Genomic DNA, 15,155 nt, shown 5'->3' on the forward strand with positions numbered 1-15,155 from the left:
CTAACTGTGATTCCACAGTTATTTATTAACTGCAGAGTTTTAGAAAAAGAAGGAGAAAAAGAAAAGTATTCTAGTTCACCATGGAACATAAAAGCTGTTAACTAGGCTTATAATTCTAGCCAGAGGGGTTGTTGCTATTTGAATACTGAGTTAACAACTTTCCAACCTTGAATTTAATTACCATCAGAAGCATCTTATTCTGGTCTTAAAAGACCAATGTATCTCTGATTTCAAGACATAATTTTTAGCGAAAGTACACATCTTTTATCACATGTACTTTATACCCGTTGGTTTTTATAGCACTTAATTTTATTCTACTTCCATCCATTTTTCTTATTTTACTGTGTGAGTCATCTTGCTGAGCTCTGCCGAGTAAAATGTAATATCCTCAGCACCTAATAAGCTGGCAGATACCTTTCCATTTGAATGTAGATGCTACGGAAAATCTTAACTGAATTTGGCTATAATGCTTCACTTACTTTTAAGTGGCCCATGTTGGAGGATTAATGAAGGGCTCTTTCAGTTTATTATTATATTGTAGAAATGTAGCAATCTGATGCTTTGGGAGGATAGAATGTGACAGGTGGAAGACTGAAATTTAAATACATAGGCATAATGAAGAAATAAATATCATAGCCAATTAAGAAGGTGAGCAAGACTTCAAATGTCAGTCATCCCTTGTTGTTTTAGCATTCCTTATGAAAATAAGGGACATCAAAATAATTGCCTGCTAATGTCAGTTATTTTGGATGATGAATTAAGACATTTTCTTTACAGATAATGTCATTTGCCCTTAATGATCAAGTAATAGTTTGCAGAATATTAGATATTAATAGTTCGAGATAGCAAAGATAGACTTAAGTCATGCTAAAGTGCTTTGGCTATTTAGGAAAAGAAGTGATTTAATGTAAAACTCCATGAGTATCTGTTTCTAACTAAGTTTTTTTAAGTGAAGATTTTCAAATACAGAAGTGGAGAGCATAATATTCTGTAATCTAGTGTCAGCAGTTTTCAATATTTGTTAATCTTGCTGCTTCTGTCCTTCCATGGCATATCATTTCTTGTGTAAATGTCTTAATATGCATCATTTACATATAAAGACTTTTTTAAAGATGAGGATCACTTTTATCTCTTTCTTCGATGGAAACATTTAAGTTTAAAGTTGTTAAAGACAACTGTGAATTAGAATAGTCCAGCTATACAAAGAGTGCTTACAAAATCAGCTTTTATTTTAAATTTACTATGTACAGTGATTTGTTATTTAAAAATTATCCAGTATTTTAAAGTCAATGTAAGACATGTTTAGTTTTAGAGGTTTGGTTTTGTTTTTTTTTTTTTTTTTGGTGAGAAGAGGGAATAGAATAGAAAAGAATATCTTTGGGATAGAAACGGACCACTTTCATTTTTTATGGCCAGTGAGCACATGCAGTGATCTGATAGAAACAAAATACTCTGGAAGACATCTGTACCACTTTCTGTGATCGTGTCAGTCACCAGCGTCTCCCGGCAGCACTGCAAGTGAGTACTTCCCAGATCTATTATAAAGCATTAAGTAGCCACACTACGGCGGCTCTAACCCATGGAGCTGATAGATTTGCCTTGGCATTGCCCTTACGTGCCATGACGGTTCAAACCAGGGTGTCACATTGGAGTCAGAGGAAGCCGGCTGAAAATGGGCAGGGTGTGGCTGCCAGGAAAGTGAAGTGGATGTATCACTGGTGGAATAATCTACATAAAATTCACCAAACAAGAATAAAGTAGTCAGTGTTGATCTGAACATGGAAAAATAATTGGAAAAATAGAGGAGGTCTTCAGGGATGCTGGAACTGTTAGTGAATCAGGTCATCAACACTCCATCATCTCCTGCCCACCTCCCACAGATCCTTTGCATTGTATTAAGTCAGAAGAGGGCTTGTGGAGTGGGAGTAATTATATTTCCCATGGCCAGAGTAGAATTGGCTTCATCATATTACCTCTTGGAACATGTCTATTATTCTTATATCTTGTTATATGACAAAGGATATCTTCTAGATATGTACTTTATAAAGAGTTGAGGTTATTAGCTCCTTTTGAGAATAGTTGTGTTCTGCAGTGAATAAATGTGAGTTTTCCCCCAAAGGAATTGTTTTATTTTTCCTCAAGTAAAGCTTTGATGCTGAAAGGCTCCTCTTGGCAATCTGTTTATAGCTCTTCTCCCAGTGAAGTGTAGAGAATTGAAGATTAATTCCATTGAAATCATAAATGCACTGCAGTCTGTAGATTATCAGTTAGTCAAGATAAACACCACTGATTACCCCTGAATTATGCATATAAATATTTACAACATCCTGGGTAATGAATTCATAAAAATAAATAATAATTATAATAATAGAGACCTAGTACTCAAATTTCCATATATTTCTCAAATCCTGAAAGGAATATTTTCCAGTGAATTAATACTATGGTATAATTTAGCAGGGATGAGAAATATTTGCATTGCAGCGTTAGCCACATTTATTTCTTTTTAGGTTTGAGAACATCTAAATTTAGATATCAACCATTTGTTTTCTAGAGAAATTTCCACATATTTTTGTATCCTTGTTACAGGGCCCTTTAACATATTCATAGAGTAATAGTTTGAAGTATACAGAATTACATTTTACAAATATTTTCTAAATTTCAGAAACAATTTTAAATTAATGACTAAAATAGTTACAATTAAAGATATATGTTTGTTTTTTTTTTTCATCCCCATTAGGGTTGTATCCTGATAAACTGTTCAGATAAATAGAAATATTTGACTCAGGTGCCTAAGAAAATATTCTCACATATTGTCTTGAAGGAATATAAATTGAACTGCACTTTATCTCTCCTGTTGCAATCTCTTATTTAATACAGTTCTAACTTTTCAGCTGGAATGTCTTAGAGATTCTTTGAAAATGCCGTTGTTATTTGTGGTTCACACCTGAAATATGAAGCTGTTTTTGAAGGAGAATGAGATGTTTATGGTAGATAAGACTTGCTGACTAATAGTTGTTGGAAACTTTCCACTTGTCAAATTGTTATGTAGATGATCATATATTAGATCTAGCTGAGAGGAGAGCCAAAACCCGAGGAATCTAAAATAACACTTCGTTGGCAAATGGTGTGTTTTTAGGAATAAGAGCTGTTTGTGAAGAATACAGAAACATCATATAATTTGTGCCAGTTACGTCGATTAGCAGTTGATCCGAGGGGTACAGCCCTATATGTCTTCATGGAGAACTCTGATTCTGCCACTTCACCTTGGGGGTCTCAATGGCAGTTCAGTTCTCCATCTTCTCCTGGACGTGTTTCCCTTTCCTTCACGTCCTTTTCCCCTTATTCTCCCATTCCCTGTCTTTCCCCATACTCAAAATGTGATTTGGGGTAGGGGTTGTGGTGGGTGATTCACGTGCCAATTCCTGCTGCTTTAGCACAAAACCCAAAAGCCGCGGCAGTGAGGAAAATACAGCAATAACTGAGGTTCCAAGATTTGCATTGTGAGTAAGAAGCTGCTCATCATAGTTGTATTTGTTCCTTTCGTCAAAGGTGTCTTCCTTTTTGATAAATGACATTTTGCTATTTTTAACAGGAGTAAGCTTATGAACATCAGATTGCCCAGTGTTTGTTCTTATATGGGCCTTTGAATCTCGATCAATTTAAAAGTACCTGCTCCTCTCCTGTCGATAATGGCAGAAGACTGCAGAGACTTGACCTTGGAGCTGGTGGAGGAGACACACTGCAGTTGGTAGAGTGGTTAGAAAGCCTAGGTTAAGAAGTTCAGACCCTGACACCTCCATTTCTTAGCCACATGACTGTTAGCTAATTACTTAACCTGTTTGTGTTTCAGTTTCTTCATCTTTTATTTGGAGATGTTTAATGGTGCCTCCTGGATAGGATTGTGAGGGCTTAAAAGAGCAAATACATGAGAAGCACTTAGAATAGTGCTTAGCATTGCATTATAGGATAACAGATGTTAATTGGCATTATGTGTCCAAAGTCAAATTATTGATGGAAATAAAATGTATACTCTGATTATATATCAGTATATTTGGAAGTCACATTCATGATTCAGAATTTTGGTAGCTACTTGTTTAGAATTATTTAACATTGAGTAAATTATGTATCTTCTGCACTGCCTTAGATTTCAAATCTGAAAATCACAGTAGTTGATACTGTTTGATAAAATGTATAGCTATCAAATCTTGGGAACCAGGACAGAGTATTTTTAAGAATATTTCTTCTGCTCTTGCTATTTAAATGAGATGTAGAAATGCAAGAGTTCCTGTATTTATCAGTTTTGATTGTTCTGTTTTATGATAGCTAAACTCACATGTTAGTACTAGGAAGTAGGTATAATATAATACTTGTTTTTACTGAGCAGCTGTTACTGCTCTGAATGTATATAAATATTTAATAGTATATTCCTTCCTGAGTGAAAGTCGCTCAGTTGCGACTCCATAGACTATCCAGTCCATGGAATTCTCCAGGCCAGAATACTGGAGTAGGTAGCCTTTCCCTTCTCCAGGGGATCTTTCCAACCCAGGGATCGAACCCAGGTCTCCCGCGTTGCAGGCGGATTCTTTACTAGATGAACTGTCAGGGAAGCCCAATTCCTTCCTGATATTTACATAATTAGATAACTTTTTGCAAAACCATTTAAAATGTGCCTGTATCATTGGTTGTTCCTGTGAAAGATTTCTTCTTTGAAAGATTTGGAAGCTTCTTGTAATTCTAATAATATCAAAAGATCATACCCAATATTTTGTTATATCATTGTTTAACTAGTTTTAAAACTGTGTGTTGGTAGGCTGAATATCAAGTGTATTTTGATTTATAATATGGTTATCCTGCATGTTTAACACATACTGAATAACTTAAAATTAGTCTGGAAACAATGGTAATTAAGTATAAAGACTTGTACAGGAGGGTGGCCACTGACATTTCTAATTAACCTTGAGTTTTTCATTGAAGATGGTATCAAATTGATAGAACACTGATGCAGGAAATCCTGTACATGTAGCTCTCTCCGAACTATGAATATGGTTATTTCTGAAAAATTTTATCAAAATATCTCACTTTTCACCATTAATCATGAATATTGAATAATTACAGCATGTTCCCCTGCGTTGAAATCAGCTGAAGATGCAGAGTGGCTTTTCTTGGATGCTTAAATATTAAAAATCATTTCAACTTTCCTTTCAAACTATTGTTTTGATGGTACTTTCTATTTTTGGCAACATATAGTTATAGTTTCCTTTCCTGGGATCATTCCAGATTGCTCAGAATTGTCTTTGTTACATTTATTGGAACACAGATTTTTCTAAATGACATTTTAATAATTGCTGCAAATAAGCAGAGAAGAACCAGAAGGTTGTAGTAGGGTTTTTGTGGGTTTTTTGTTTTTCTGATTGTTTGTTTTGAGGTTTTAAATTTTTGCTTTGTTTTGGCTTTTTGTTTCTTTTTTTTTTTGATCCAAGATTCAGATGAGAATGGTTTAATGTATCCTCTTCTCCACTTAAATTGGTGAAGGACCCTCATTTCCTTGAGCTACATTGAGACTAATGATATAGGATGCTTAGACTAGAAGATGTATACTTTCTAAAAGGAAAATAACTTGAAACCACAGATGGCTGTTCCCAGCTAGGATAAGCTTGTATTCTAGACCACAGAGGTCTCTTATTTAAGATGTCTGAGAATGAAGATTTTTGTATTATTGTTCAGCCATATATTTCCGATTGTATAACCTTGAGATCCAGAAATTTTCCTTTACCATTCATCACTTACTGTGTTTTCTGTGTTCAAGAAGTCTCCTTTTGTTGCAAATCTGAAGTTTAAAAGATGCGTCAGAAAGGATAAAAATAGGAAGTGCCCACAAAATTCACATTAACAGTTGTAGAACATTTTGGTCCTTGAATGCCTAAAATACAGTGCCTGAAATGGTGAGAGGAAGAAAGAAAGTGTGATAACTTAAGAATCTGACACTCTTCTTACCTTCCACATAGCTCAAATCAGACACTTTTCTTGGATCTAAATCCTTTAGGTCTTAGGGTCTAACTGGCACTGAGCCAGATAGAGAAGAAAGAGAAGATAAGGGGAATGGGCAGGAAAGCAAGAACATGGATGAAAGAACATTCAGATTATTCGTTGTGATTACTAGGTATAAGTGTCTAAGGAGGTTTTGCAAGAGGTTGTATAGCTTTTGCCTTATCACCCTTGCCCCGAAAGGCTTGGCTAAGTATATCCTGAGTATTGTAAGCCTGAAGAAGTAATATTTCTGATACCTTAGTACATTATATTAAGCCCTTCATATGGAACTTAATTCCCTGGTGGCTCAAGTGGTAAAGAATCTACCTGCAGTGCAGGCGACCCGGGTTCGATCCCTGGGTTGGGAATATCCCCTAGAGAAGGGAATGGCCTGGAGAATTCCATGGACAGAGGAGGCTGGTGGGCTACAGTCCATGGGGTCGCAAAGAGTCGGATACTACTGAACAACTAATGCATGGTATTTAATTACATTTTCACATGCTATATTTTATTTTTTTTAGCTTTATTTATTTATTTTTAATCAGTGGAAAATTGCTTTACAATTTTGTGTTGGTTTCTGCTGGACAACAGCATGAATCAGTCATAATTATATCTACATCCCTCCCTGCTAAGCCTCCCTCCCCTTCCCCACCCCTCCCTTCTTAGGTCATCACAGAGCACCAGGCTGGGCTCCTCGTGTTATTTAGCAGCTTCCCACTAACTGTCTGTTCTACAGAGAATAGTGTGTATATGCCAGTGCCGCTTTCTTAACTCGTCTCACCGCACGTTCCCCTGCTATGCCCACGATCTGTTCTCTACTAGGTTCGTCAGTACCATTTTTCTAGATTCTGTGTGTATGCATTAATGTACGATGTTTGTTTTTCTCTGTTTGACTTATTTCACTCTGTATAAGAGGCTCTGGGTTCACCCACCTCACTGCAGCTGACTCAGATTCCTTCCTTTTTTATGGCTGCATAACATTTCACTGTATAAGTGGACCACAGCTTCTTCGTCCGTTAGTCTGTGTCCGTGGGCATGGGGGCTGCCCCTGTCCTGACTATTGTAAATACTGCTGCAGTGAGCACTGGGGTTAACGTGTCTTTTAGAATTGTGATTTTCTCAGGGTATATGCCCAGTAGTGGGATTGTTGGGTCACGTGGTAGCCTTCTTCCTAGTTTTTTAAGGAATCTCCATACTGTTTTTCATAATGGCCGGATCAGTACACATTCCCACCAGCAGTGTAGGAGAGTTCCCTTTTTCCCACATCCTCTCCAGCATTTATTGTTTGTAGAGTTTTTGATGATGGCCATTCTGACTGGTGTGAGGTGGTACCTGATTGAAGTTTCGATTTGCATTTCTCTAGTAATGAGCGATGTTGAGCATCTCTTCATGTGTTTATTGGCCATCTGTATGTCTTCGTTGAAGTTTCTGCCCATTTTTTTGGCTGGGTTGTTTGTCTTTCTGCTACTGAGCTATATGAGCTGCTTATAGATTTTGGAGGTTAGCCCTTGGTCAGTTGCTTCATTTACAATTATTTTCTCCCCTTCTGAGAGTTGTCTTTTCATCTTGTTTATAGTTTCCTTTGCTGTGCAAAAGCTTTTAAGTTTTATGAGGTCCAGTTTGTTTATTTTTGTTTTCATTTCCATTAGAAGGTGAATCAGAGAGAATCTGGCTGCGATTTATGTCAAAGGAGGAGTGTACTACCTGTCGTTTGCTATATTTTAATATGGTTTTTACACATTTTAATATGGTTTTTACACATTTTCCTGGAATGGGTTTAATTTTTAAATAATTTATGAGTGTTTATGCATTTTAAACGTGCGTACAACACTTTAAGTATATTCCACGTCATATTTCTCTAAGCATTGAATCACTATTTTTTTCCTTCTGAATATTGATGTTTTTGTTTGGAGTTACACAGGAAGATTCTGAATAATCAAGGTATTCATAAAACAATTCCAAGTTAAGATTTAAAAAATATAGCAAGTTCTTATACCATACCATTTGAGAAGTACATAGTAAATAAAACAGGGGGTGGGGGTGGGTGGCAAGGTGCAATAAACTGGTTCATGTCAGAAAATAGTTCCTTGTTTTTAGACAGATCCAGATGGCAAAAATCTTAACTTCTTTCCCCAAACTAAGATTTTATACCAAATGTTTTTATTATAACAAGTTTTATTTTTATATTACATTTAAGTAAAAGGCATAAACTCTGCCCGTATTCAAAATTATCTGCGACAAAGCTGGGCTTCAAAGATGAACACATCTGGATTTGGGGAAATGTGTGCAAATATGGCTATACGTGGCAGAAGTTTATAGGTTTTCTCCCTGAGATTATATAGATAGATAGATAGATAGATAGAAATATACCTTAAACTTTAGGCCGGACAGAGAAAAATCCCACAGCATATTGAACTCGTATGTGACCGAACTTGTTATGAAATAAAAATGAAGGCACATTCTACCCATAAGTGCACACTGTTTTCTTAAGAAAAACTCCTGTTTATAGTTTGAATATTTAAAATTTTAATACAACATAAAACGATGAAGACCTTTGATTTGTTCCTTCCTGAAATATTATAGCAGCATGTTTAGTGTTGTTTACTAGAAAATCACTTATCAGAGAATTCACTTTGGAGACAGTGTAGTATATTCTAGCAAAATCTAATTTAATTTAGTTTTGCTGTTGCTGTTGGGTCACTAGTCGTGTCCAGGCTCACCGCCCTTCACTGTCCCCTGGAGCTTGCTCAGACTCGTGTCCATTGAGTCAGTGATGCTGTCTGAGCTCTGGTGCCTCCGTCGTGTTTGACTCTATGCAACACCATGGCTGTAGCCATGCTCCTCTGTCCATGGGATTTTCCTGGCAAGAATTCTGGTGTGGGTTGCCATGCCCTCTTACAGGGCATCTTCCTGACACAGGGATCGAACCCATGTCTCTTGTGTCTCCTGAATTAGAAGCAGATTCTTTGCCACTGAGCCACTGGACAATCCCTATGCTGTCTAACCATTTCATATCCGTATTTCTGTGAAAATTGGCTTTCATTTCATATGCAAATAATTGTTTTTTCAGCTCATATATGTTCATTCTCACATGTAGTTCTATGAAAGGTGTGTTTTTTATTCTCTGATTAAGTACTTAGTAAAGTGAAAAAAGACTAAAATTTGGTTTCCTCTAAAATGTTTAGGTTTGTTTCAAAATAATCAGCCCAGTCAAAGAGTTTGAAGGGGTTAGTTATTTGATGTCAAATAATTGTTTGATTGACTTATTACCTTGTTTTTCAACTGCTCTTTTGACACCCTAATCTGCTTCAGTACAGAGATCATATTTTCTGAGGCCAGGAACATATTTGGTGTTAAGTGTATTTGTGAATTGATTTAGGAACAACCTTAGTGTAACTCAAGCAGTCATAACACACTCCTTAGTTACCCCAAGGAAGGTATATTTAGACTTGTTTAGTAAGCAGAGGTGGTAATGTTTAATCAAGTAAGCAAATATAAGTATGAAATAGTTTGCCTTTAAACCCACTTGGCAGTAGAAAGAGTCAAATGGAAAACTAGCTGACTTCTCTTACCCTGTTTTTCTTACGCACTAGTTAAGCGGAATGCCTCTCAGACAATGATTGATTAAAGGAAAAGAAACATTTGTCTTTCCCAAAGTCGTAATGGAGACTCTGAAGTAGAAGAGTACATTATGAATCAGTGGTAGAATCCTTGTCCCTGGCTGTGATATTTTAGGCCTCATAGCATTTTTAAGAAGGCACAAAACCTGGAGAAATCATACATTGTGTTAGTAAGAGGAGATAGATCATGGAAGTAAAACTTATCCTGCCCTTTCCCTAAAGCTTCAAGTCATTTGAAGTGTGAGACAGAAAATGAAACTTTGAAAATCCAAAGTAAATGGATTTTATTTTCTAGATGTTTTTGTAGAGGCTCTTTTTCATTCTTCTAGTATTTTTCCTGTCCATGAACTTTACTGGGTGTGTATCCTAGGCAAGTTGGCAGAGTGCATTATATAGCTCCATGTTTTACAATTTAAAGATACTTGGGAATTCCCTGGTAATCCAGTGGTTAAGATTCTGCTCTATCACTGCTGTGGCTTTGGGTTCCATCCCTGGTCAGGGAACAGAGATACTGCGAGCTGTGTGGTGCAGCCAAAAAAACTTTTCTTAATTTTATTAAAGAGAAAAAGATACTTGTCCTTAACGACAAAATGTAAGTAGGGGTTGGATAGGTGTCCTTCTGTTCTGTTCTCTCTTACTGCACCATGCCAAGTTGCTTTAGTCGTGTCCGACTCTTTGGGACCCCTTGGACCCCTGCCAGGCTCCTCTCTCCATCAAATTCTCCAGGCAAGAATACTGGAGTGGGTTGCCATGGCAGGGGAGTCTCTTACTTTTCTTATCTTTTAAATTTAGTTTTTGTTATCCTAATACTTTCTGCAACTTTGTTTTTCCTTTTTGGTCATAGCGTTCTTAGTCCTGTAATGTTGCTTTACTTCGTATGTCAGTCCATACTTAATATGGGTGTTTCCATGTATTATTAGTCTCACTGTAACATCTCTTTCAAGGAGTGGTTCTCTCTTGAGAGAGTGTGGGACCATCCTTCCATCTCACAGCCAGGAGAAGGGAAGATTTACTTGCCTGATTCTATCTCTAGCTAGATTCAAGGAGCCCAGAAGACAAGGGCTGTCCTGTAAGGTAGTATCAGCGGGTTTTTTTTTCTTTTTGATAGAGGTTTCTTTCTACCCAAATTTCTCTTAACATCTCCTCTTATTACCCATTTAAAGCCTCACAATTAGACTGCTTGCAGAGAATGATTTTGTGCAAATGGACTTGCTTTTGGATCCTTAGGCGAGTCCTATCTTTTGTCATCTTAACAGCTGCTGCGACTGGAGCTTAGAATTCTACCTTAAACCGAGAAGTCTTACAGAGTTTACGGAACTCCTGAAGGAGTTTGCAGTTTCAATGTGGGTATTCAAAGGCCCTAATAGTTTATGTTAACTCTCCATGTGCAGTTTCCTGGAGAGTGAGTCCATAGCATACAGGGGTATCTCTGACCCTCCACAGCTGAAGAGTTGTTTATATGCCCTGTACAGAGCCAGAAAATATTCTGAAAATAGCAAAAAGATCTGAAAACTTTGGCTATGGAGAAATACTGTTTCATGAATAGAGAATACATTGAATTAGAAGAGAAGAGCTGGTGTAAAGGAGCCATTGTAACAAGATCAACAAAGGTTCCTTATCCCTGTGGAATAGCTGCCCTGGAGCTAATTCCCGAGTGAGCACCCTTGGGTTGTTTTTGAAGGAATCCTCTGGGCTGTTTTGCATTGTACTGACACTGAGGCCAAGCGATGGACACTTCTCAGAATGTAGATGTGTTGTGGGCTGTTTCCAGGTCTGTTTGCCTTGAAAACTATGTTGCTGTCATGTTGGAGAAATAACGCCTTAACAGAAATGATGAATTTGGAGAGGGTACCTTTTAACCTGTGACTGAGACAATTAGTCATATCACCTTCACTGGCCTCAGATTCCTTTTGTGTGTATTGGGCATTCAGCAGGTCTCTAGCCTCTAAGTAAAGTCCAGAGACTTAAGGGAGTCTCAGATTTACTGTTTATATTCAGATTAACCTGTTATTTAAATTATTTAGGTATCAAGGTTACTAACATTTCAGTTATTTCGGTAACAAAGTGATGAATGTTTTCATGTTACTTTTTAAAATGTAAAATTTAAATAATTTGTATTTGAATGATTACAGGCCTCATATGCTTAGTGTACAACAGAAGTTTATAATGTTTAATTCTAAGAAAAGTTACTTTTGGGAGCCGGTGGTGAAGGCTGTGGGCCTTCCAGGCTGTCTGCCTGGAAGAAGTATTTCTTAGAAGAGACTCTACCAATCATTACACTTTTTATCCATTTTTAGGGTGTATTAAAAACTTGTAAAACAGTCTTTTTTGTGTCTAAAATAACCCTTTATTCCCAAGGATGCTGGATTTTTGTCTTGCTGCAGAATTATAGAAAAATAGAAAAAAGGAAAGGTACAGTCCGAAAAGAATCCAAACTAAATTCAAATTGATTTTTAAAGTTACATTAAAAAGAATAACACTTCATTGTCAATTTGGAAAACCTTAAAATGTCATGTCATTACTCTCTAAGCAACATATTTTAGAAATAGAAACCAAACAAAGATTGCAGTCACAGTAATATAGCGTCCTCTCAGGCAAGCCTGATACAGTGCTAGTTGCTAAAGCAAATCAGAGAGGCACCGAAGCAGGTCAGTTGCAATATTCACTGGCAGGTGAGGAGTTTGTTTTGATACTTGCTTTCCAACTTTTTGTTTTCAGACTTGAAATCTAAATCTACAAAGGGCATTCTTGTTTGATCAAACATTCTTTTGCATTGCTTTGGAAATGTCTAATTGTATAAACCAATGCTGTCAGGAGTTTGTAATTCCAAACTTTGAACCATTAGATAGGCTGTTGTCCTCAGTTGACTAGCTGTTTATCTTACAGATTTGACTCTTTACTGGGCATGTCCTCTTTGAACTTATTTAGATAATTATTATTTACTCTTTAGGCCTGAAAAGAAGATCAAATAACAATGGTGTAATTTTCAGGATTATTTATACTTCATGTAAACAAGAGAGGTTGCACATCTCTGGTAGAAATCTCACAAAGAGAACTCTTATTTGGTAACAGTATGGAGTTTTGAGGTGTGATTTGCATCTGTGTCGCAGTTTGGAAGACCAACAGCTTAAGGTTTTTTAAAAATGAATTGTAGGATATTTATATATACATGCTTTTTTTCAAGAATATATTTCCTTCTTGTATTTAGACCTTTCTTAGGTTAAGTTCTTTAAGAGACATTGTTGCCTTAGATAAGTTAAGACATCCTCTAGTTCCCTTTGAGGGCAGAGAGAAGGCCCACAGGGGAGGAAGAAAGGAATCCAGAGGGCTAGTACTCTCTTGTATTTTTCTTTTTCTTTTTTAAATTTTCTTGGCTGAACCTCATGGCATGTGGGATCTAGCTCCCTGACCAGGGTTCGAAACGCCAAGTCTTAAGCATTGGACCTCCAGGAAAGTCCTTCTCATGTACTTTTTAATGTTTTAGTTCAGGTCTTTCATAATTAAAGTACCCTCCTCTTTCTTAACAACTACTTTCTTTCATCTTAAGTATACTCAATTAAAATCTTCATCAACTTCCATGGTATTAAATCATACTAATTCTGGATAATCAGTGGTAAACAGTATTAATGCATTAATTAAATAGTCTATTCAGTGTCTTTTCCACATAAAGATCGTTCTACCCTCAACTAATGAAGGAATATATATTATACTTCAAATTTTTCATCAGTCCTAGGATGATTTCATTTTATATATAATGAATCAATTCACATCATGATAGACTGATCCTTTGGAAAAAAGACAAATTTTAAATGTCACTTGCTTTTTAGAGTGATACTGAAATGCGTACATCTGGGAACTGCATGATAGAATTTCTACAAAACATTAATATTTATCTTGTGGGTCACCACCTGAAGACTAATAGCTCTCTGTCCCGAATTCTTGTCATGGACTATGTTAGTAAAACAGTAATAAAAGTGATAGAGTAGTTCACTATTTTATATCCTGTGGCTGGTTATGGTCATCTGGCTAGAGTCTAACCCATATTAATCCCCTGAGTAAACAGTCAGGAACATTCAATGATGTACTTAAAATACTTTTTAACATGTGGTATTTAGAGTGTTTAGAATGTCAAAGGATTCTTTGTAATGATCTTCCCCTTGAGTAGTTCAAAAGATATTTTTAAAGTTATGTTTCAAAGAGCACAGTGTTTGAAGACTTTCAGAAAATATAAATCTTGTAGAGTACTTTGGGAGGGCGAAAAAAAAAGCTCCATTCTTGAAAAAAAGAAAAATCATCCTGCACACTACAATGATATATTAGTCAAATAATCTATGAAAAATTCAAGAAAACAGAGTATGTGTTCATTTTTGCTTAAGAAATAGAACTTCTGTTTTTTCACGAACAAGAGAATGCATTTGGTGCTCCCTTAGGGAGCTACATTCTTATCTATAATTGTGTTTTTCACATTTTATGTTCAACTGGAAATGACTGAAGAGAAAGCATAACATGTTCATTTTTTTTTCATAGAAAATATTAAATCCTGTTTCTATGGCAACAACTTTTAATTGGCAAATCCCATTCTGTCAGTCCTCTCAAGCTTTTTTCCTTGGGTACATTGAATTGTTAAAAGTGCTTCACGAAGTTAGATTTGGCATTGTTCTTTGGCGTGAAAGATGCTCATGGTTAAGATATATTTCATTAAACAATTTAGCTATAATATACTTGTGTAGTGAGCTTTCCTAGGGGCTCAGTGGTAAAGAGTCTGTCTGCCATGCAGGAAACACGGGTTCAAGCCCTGGGTCGGGAAGATCCCCTGGAGAAGGAAATGACAACCTCTCCAGTATTCTTGCCTGGAACATCCCATGGACAGAGGGGCCTGGCAGGCTACAGTCCATGGGGTCGCAGAGAGTTGGACATGACTTGGTGACTAAACAGCGGCAACCATGCTCGCGTAGTAGATTGCTGTAGACGTGATAACATGTATCTCAACACTCCATTGCCTGTTGAAAAACCTGCCAAGGATTGGTACAGACACCCAGGGCTACAAACTAAGACAGGCAACTTGTGTTATTTCACATGGCTGAAGTAGTCAACTATCTTACCTGATTGAACAAACAACGTTTGAAAAAAACATTTAAACCCTTTTGGGCTAGTTTCAGACTTTTAAACCTGTGTATCTGTGGTTCCTTATGGCCTTGACTTTAATAGTATGGAGTAGATTGATTTATTAGAAACAAACATAGTTTGCAGCTTGCTTCTCATAAATTTTATCTCTTGAATCAATGTGGTACAGAATTTTGAAGCAGGTATTTGCTAAGTTGGATTCGACTACTGCAGTGTTATAAAAATAGATTAAGTAAACAGACACAGCAGGCCAATGCAGCTTGGATTTTGAACTCTTCTGAGACCCAGTATAACTTGAATAGTTTATAGGTCTAGAGAGAAAGAAATATGAATCCCTAAGGTAATTTTAATATTATATAATAAAGGAAGAACTATTTTATAGCA

The 15,155-nt window shown here is 36.5% G+C and overlaps 1 protein-coding gene across 35 annotated transcripts in view; it reads left to right on the forward strand.

The window, feature by feature from the left end:
* Positions 1–15,155, forward strand: part of MBNL1 (muscleblind like splicing regulator 1) — a 210,027-nt gene that overhangs the window by 126,667 nt on the left and 68,205 nt on the right. The window contains exon 1 of one of the 35 annotated variants that reach the window (XM_043873735.1): positions 12,299–12,319. The exons of the other annotated variants lie outside the window; for them this stretch is intronic. The gene's annotated coding sequence lies outside the window, so the exon portion shown is untranslated. Of the gene's footprint in view, positions 1–12,298; positions 12,320–15,155 lie in introns of those variants that run through there. 35 annotated transcript variants of the gene reach the window in all.

This window comes from Cervus elaphus, chromosome 19 (genome assembly GCF_910594005.1).
Source record: "Cervus elaphus chromosome 19, mCerEla1.1, whole genome shotgun sequence".
NCBI lineage: Eukaryota > Metazoa > Chordata > Mammalia > Artiodactyla > Cervidae > Cervus > Cervus elaphus.